The sequence below is a fragment of the Acartia tonsa genome, chromosome 4 (genome assembly GCF_053477335.1).
Source record: "Acartia tonsa isolate MP-2025a chromosome 4, ASM5347733v1, whole genome shotgun sequence".
Classification (NCBI taxonomy): Eukaryota; Metazoa; Arthropoda; class Copepoda; order Calanoida; family Acartiidae; genus Acartia; species Acartia tonsa.
In genome coordinates, this window is record NC_137263.1 from 13,121,460 (window position 1) to 13,128,308 (window position 6,849).

A 6,849-nucleotide genomic window follows, 5' to 3' on the forward strand; every position below is an offset into this window, starting at 1 on the left:
AAAAAATAGCGCTATACAACATAAATGAACAATGATAGACCAATACACAGACTAAATTACCAATGGCAGGACAGTATACATTTCAATTGACCAATAGCAAACCAGTTACATTTTAATTGACAAATGGTAGGCCTGTATGACGACATTTTTTATAGGCACTATAAAAAGCTTCAATTTAAAAATACAGTTTATTTTTTATTGAAATAGCTATCCGGACCACAAAAGTTTGTATAAGAAGAACGCCAAAGCTTTTATTGTGATAGGGGGGGGGGGGGAGGAGAGTGTTATTATCCCGATTCCCCTCCCCTGAACGATTAATCATATAGTTTTTTAGTCAGTTGTCCGCGACTAGGATATGAAAATCTATAGGAGCCATAAAAAAAGTGATTAATCCGTACATTAAAACTTTACAATTGTAATATTTTCGGAATAGTTGCAAATATGAGATTTCTGTTGTTTTGATTGAATACCAAAATTGAGTGATGACGGAACAGCGGCGAAAAATTCAATTACAGCCCTAGACTCAAAAAGTTTGAATATAACAAGGATGACAACATACATAAAAACTTAAGATACTTAAGAATTGCTGAGACATTGGACTCTAAATGAGCATGGTACCCAAATTTTACCAACACGTTATCTTATTCGTTGCCTTAAAAACTTTGGGTACATGTTTAAAATATAATTGGTTGGATCCAAAATAGTAGTATCCAAACTTTTTTACTAATAATTGTAATCTACATTAGTGTCAATTTTGTTTATCATCATTATCTTTCATTGTCTTATCCCTTTAGATAATGCATGTTTAAACATCTATGAAATATCAAACATCAAAAATCTACTAAATAATCATGTTTAAGCCTTATCGTTGCTGTTGTCGTCAAAATCATAACTAAAAAAGCTTTTTTTCTTATTTAACGGACGGACAGAATTACTAATATTACCAAGAAGCTTGGCTTTATAAATGATTATGTGTTAAAAGTAAGATATTTCTTCAGGTTTTTGCCGAATCTCACACATTTACATCAAATTCAAGCAAAATTAAATCATCAAAGAGTTTTTTAAATAGCGACGCTTTTCTACGTTCATTCATAAGTCAGTTCCTACATAACGGAATAGTTATCGTAAGAGTCCGATTATTATAACCTATATGGGGCGATGGAGACAAATAAGCTCCCCTCCCCCATGAAGCTTAATGTTTTTTTTGGCTATGAAATTCATTTAGATCTTACAGACTTTTTAAACGACACTCTACTGTTTGTGGGCTAAGACATTTCAAATTCTTTTAATCCTTATACTAAAGTAATAGGATGTCTGTTTGTGTGTCTGTGTGTTTGTACCGAAGGATCTCGCTAACCAATCGGGTTCTCCTTAACAGGGTAGCTTCTGATAGGTCCCGGGAAGGTTTATAACTATTTTGGGGGAGGATACCACCACCCTCCCAAAAGAAATCACAATAAATCGAAATTTTTGTTCTCGAATAGAGACTCCTACGTAACATTGCAAGGTATTGTATTATTTTTTTAAAAACCCAAACATTAAAGTGCCACTAGAGGCCTCTAGGGGCGTAGCTGCTAGTTTTATAATAAGGCTATTATGGATCCCTTGTCCATGTTCCGAATGGACTCGTGAGTCCAATCATATAAGAATACTACATAACATTTTGGCATTCTTAATGCTGATATTTATGCAACAAAGCGATAATATAAAGCCCAGTTCACAAAAGCTAAACAGTCGACCGATAGAAATTTTCAGTCAACCTTTTTTGAGGTCAACCTTTTTTCAGTCGTACTCTTGAATATTTACTTTAAAAATAAATTATTTAATGTTCCTTTTTCCCTGAGAAAAACAGCTGGAGGTCAGACTTTACAAAATTTAGACTGACGTCCTCATGATCCAAAAAAAAATAATTTCAATAATATTTGATTTTTCTTGAAAATTAAAAAATGATACCTGCAATCTTAAAGTACTTTTAATATAACAAATTATTGAAATGAAAATTGAATATTTTTGGTGTTATATTTATTTTAAAAATTTTCCAATGTTGAAGAAACGTCTAAAAATTTTTTAGAATAAGTTCCAGCTGATAATTAGAATAGTCTAACCAACCTAATAAAAATGGCGGACACAATAACAAATATCTTTTTCGAATTTAAATAAAAATGTTAAAATGTTACAATACTTATACTATTTTAATGCATTATATTATAATTATTTTATTTGTGATTTTGTTCAGATATTACAATATCAACGTTTGCTAAAAGTTATCAAAAATCAAGCGAGATGGGGAGTAGGGGTTAGTTGGGGATGTAAAGTTTACGTTGCGTTTTTTTTTGTGTGTGTATATTTTTGCGCAAGCATAAGCTCTTAAAATAAAGTGACACATATTGGGATAATAATTACTAATTATAAACGTTAAAGACAATATCATTTGCTTCCTTTATAAATAAATACATAAATTGTAGAAAGGGGGAATGTCCTAGCTGACTTATCCTTAATTTTTTTTCATTGCTTGGGTAAATTAATTGTTTAAAACAAGGCCTGAAATGTGTCACACACAACTTTCCTCACAAATATGGTGTAATGGATGCGGCAAAGTATTCTATCTTTAGGTAATATATCCCCTGTTTCGTTTCAATATACTATAAAGTTAATTTGAATCTTTCAGATATTTAATAAGGATGAGCTGCAAATTTACTAAAGCTGAGAAGAAAGTGACGGCAGATTGATTAAAACGATGTTTCTACTAACAAAATGCAAATCAGGTTTTACTTTTTTTTCTTGTAATGTGCAACAAAAATCACAAGTTAAAAATTACTTTTTAAAGCCAACGCTATTGAAAAAGAGAGGGGTAGGTTGCTGGTAGAATCCGTAATGGTGCGTGTTTTAAGGCTTAAAAATAGTAGTAAAACGATAATATTCACTAAATATGTGTATTTCTTATTGAAAAGAACTATAAACAATTTTTTTTTTTAAGTTAACATAAATTTTTATCGTTCTACTACTGTTTTTAACTTATAACACATAACCTTTACGGATTTTACACGAAACCTACCCCTCTCTTTATAAAATGGAACGGCGACAAAAGAACTTATAGGGGAAGTGATATGACCTTAGCTTTTATTTGTTGAATATATTAGATTTAGGTTAGTTCTGCCTCCCTCTCCCCCCTCTGGCTTTCCCTTTTAATAAGTTGCGCCTGTTTTGGGCCAAGGCATTTCCCTTACTCTAACTATTAATATCGTGCACCTGATATAGCTGCAGTAGGAACCATTTTTAACGTATTTAGTTATAAAGTGGCGTAAGCCAAGGTTCGTACCTTTCACCTCCCCAATGATGAGCGGATGCGTAATGTGTTAATCTACTGTTGCGGGTATAAAAAATGGATTTTAGTACAGCAATAATATTTATCAAAAGGGATTTATAATATTAGTAGTTCCTTTATCCCTAGCCTCTTGACGATAATAATAGTCTAAAACCTACCCAAGACCTTTCTAGACTTTCAAGACTAGTTACTTCACCACCTCTAACCTCTAACCCATGGCGAGGTCAGAAAATAGCTTAACTACTCCCAAGAAATTTATACAGCTTCCCTGAAAAAAAAACTAATTTGAAGCAGCCATTTCTGAGATCTTTAACTAAGACCTTTGCCTCTAATTTCCGAGAAATTAAGCTTTAGTAAAAAAAAACCTTACTAATTTATATTAAAGGATAACAGTGTGATTTATTGCGCATCTGCTTTTTATTTTATTTAAAGCGAGGCTTTTCTATAATTAGGGTCGGTCCGTCTGAACGTCTAGAACGAATAGCTCTTTTTGTTAATTTAGGCATGTGAGAATTGTCCCATCGATTTCAAACTTTGCAGGGTGAATCCTATAGTAGTTAGGTACAATTTAGAAAGCGTAGAAACTCTATAATCAATACCAGAAATACTGATTCCTAGGACAACAAAGTACAATATTATAAGCGAAGCATCTCTATAAACAAGTCCTAAAAATGTAAGTATGTCCTTAAACATTATCCTGTATTTCAGCAGTGGTTAACCCTACAATTTTTCCGATTTTTATACTTTAAATTTACTGATCAATGAGTTCTAACACTCTACAAGAGTTAATGTTCGTTTGTCCTTCCATTTCAGAGCTTCGCTTTTATGGATGTTGTCATCCTTGTTTTAAGATATTATTGTCGCTAATTCTTTCATACACATGGAGCTTACGTGCACTTAACCATATCTAACAGAAACCTGAAAAAAATGTTAAATATCAATAGATTTTTCGAGATTCAATTACTTTATTTGGCGATTGAAAATTATATTCTTAAGCTTAATTTTTTGCGTAAAAATTGCCAAGATACTTTTAATTTTGAAAGAAGTAAAAACAAAATTTAAAGGATTTTTTGTAAGTGGGGGTGGGAGTTGGCTTTTTTTCTGGGAGCGATAATAGAGTGGTAGTGGTACTCTTTCTAAAAAAAAAGATGAAACCTGACCTAGACCTATAAGAATATTCAGTACACAGAGACAGACATACATCCTGTTATTATAAGGACGGTTATTTATGATTTTTTATAAATTTTAAGGTAATGGTAAGGAGACCGACACAACAACAACACCTTTTACCAACGGAATAAAACTACGAAGAATTTCTCTGCACACTACATCCTATATATAAAGGTAAATATATGCAGCTTTTTCTTCAATGATAAAACTCGAACTCTTGTTTTAGGTCGTAATATTGCAATCAATGAAATGAAAAACTGAAATATTTTTTTAATTTTTATTAATTGCCTCAAAAAAACGAAGAAAATAAGCTATTAATCATTAAATTCTTACAACTATAACAGGAATATGCAAAAAAGTTCTCATAAAAAAAACACACTGTAGTTAAGATGCAAAAATGTTGAAATGCATGTTTAATTTCTTAAAAACTAACAAAAAGGAACAATGCAAGAACGAGATGAATTTTTTTTAGGCTATTTCGAAAGGTCATAAAGTTTGTTTTTAATTGTTAGAGAAAAGTCCCCTTTTTAAAAGCGAAGCTTTTCTATAATTAGGGTCGGTCCGTCCGTACGTCCGTCCGTCCGTAACGGATAGCTTTTTTCGTTAATTTAGGCATGTTAGAATTGTCCTATCGATTTCAAATTTTGCATGGTGATTCCTTTAATAGCTAGGTACGATTTAGAATGCGTAGCAACTCTATAATCATCACCAAAATGTCCGTACGTCCATTTTAAACATGTTGATTTTTTTACTTTTTAACAACAAATTTTTATGTGATCTAATCATCCGATTGATCTGATTTTTGGTATATTGATTCCTGGGACAACAAAGTATAATGTAATCAGCGAAGCAACTCTATAATCAAGTCCTAAAAATGTTAGTATGACCATAAACATTATCTTGAATCAATCAGTTTTTCAACAAATTTACTTACAATTTTGCTTTGATTCTTATACATTTATATTATGATTATTCAGTTCTGACACTGTACAAGTGTTAATGTCCGTTAGTCCTACCGTTTCAGTGCTTCGCTTTTATGGATGTTGTCATCCTTGTTTCTTTAAGGCTTACATAAGCACAGCCGCTAGCACTTAATAACTTATTGGACATGTGTTTCTTTACTACTTAGTACCTACTTTTCAAATGAGAAATTATTTCCTACATAAACGACAAAAAAAAGTAAATTATGCAATGTCCTCTTTGATTAAGTATTGTTTTTTTTTTCAGGAACAATGATGATGCAAAGGACACCCAGCTGACCTCCTCGTTGCTGGGTAAAGGGAGAGAATCTACCAAATGATATTTGAATCTCTGAATGGACAATCCTTCAACCTTATTTTACGATGCCCTTACTCGCTCCGCTTAAGTAAAAACTCGTAAACAAGAAAAAAACATTCCAAGATCAGTAGCATATATAATTATTTATTCCGAAATTATAAATGATTTGTGATAAAATAAAATAAGATATTTCATATATTTGTTTAGTTAAATGTATGAAGCTGCTCTCTAATTACATATGTACGTTTTAAACATTAATGAGGCTATTATATCTGGTTTAGATTTTTTTATTTCTTGATATTCTAATAGATTTATGTTAGGGATCTAAAGGGAAAAGACAATGGACGATAAATTGACGTACATCCCCAATGATAATATAAAAAATTACCCCTTATCAAGACTAAAATTAGTGGTTGTAACGTTTGAACACTCAACTTAATAAACCAACCAGTTAAAACTAAGTAAAAGTTCCCAAAGTTGTTAAGCCAACGAATAATAACACTTCATTATAAAAACTTTAGGGACTAGTGTAATAAACAGCCCATTGTTACCTCTCTCTGGAATTACATTTTATGCTTCGCTGCTTGTTGGTGGTATCAAACTTCTTAAATCTAGACCTCTGGAAAATTTGTTGTTACAAAAGTTAAAAAACAACATGTCTAAAATGGACATACGGATATTCTGGCAACGAATATAGAGTTGCTACGCTTTCCAAATTGTACCTAACTACTACAGGAATCATCATGCACAGTTTGAAATCGAGAGGACAATTCTAACATGCATAAATTAATGAAAACAGCGAACCGTAATGTACGTAATAATTATAGAAATGCGGGAGGTTTTTGAGTTAAAACATCTTTAATATCATAAACTGGTATTTATTGACCGAGTTTCCACGGAATTTAAAAAAAAATCAAATAAGGTTTAACTTTTTGTTGAAATCATTTGTGGAACTACCCCTTAGCTGTAAAGTTAAAAAATGTCATACTTTAAACCGTATTGGAAAGAAACAGGATCTCTGTGTGTCTATCTGCTCCTATGGATATCTCTAACCACTGGACTGATACGATAATCCG

General features: G+C 31.8%; 1 long non-coding RNA gene across 1 annotated transcript; it reads left to right on the forward strand.

Annotated features, from left to right (window-relative positions):
- The first annotated feature begins 2,627 nt into the window (after positions 1-2,627).
- On the forward strand, positions 2,628-5,967 carry LOC145316141 (uncharacterized). Its single transcript, XR_013878323.1, has 3 exons — positions 2,628-2,765; positions 4,576-4,669; positions 5,723-5,967. It is a non-coding gene; the product is annotated as an uncharacterized LOC145316141 (long non-coding RNA).
- The last annotated feature ends 882 nt before the right edge of the window (positions 5,968-6,849 follow it).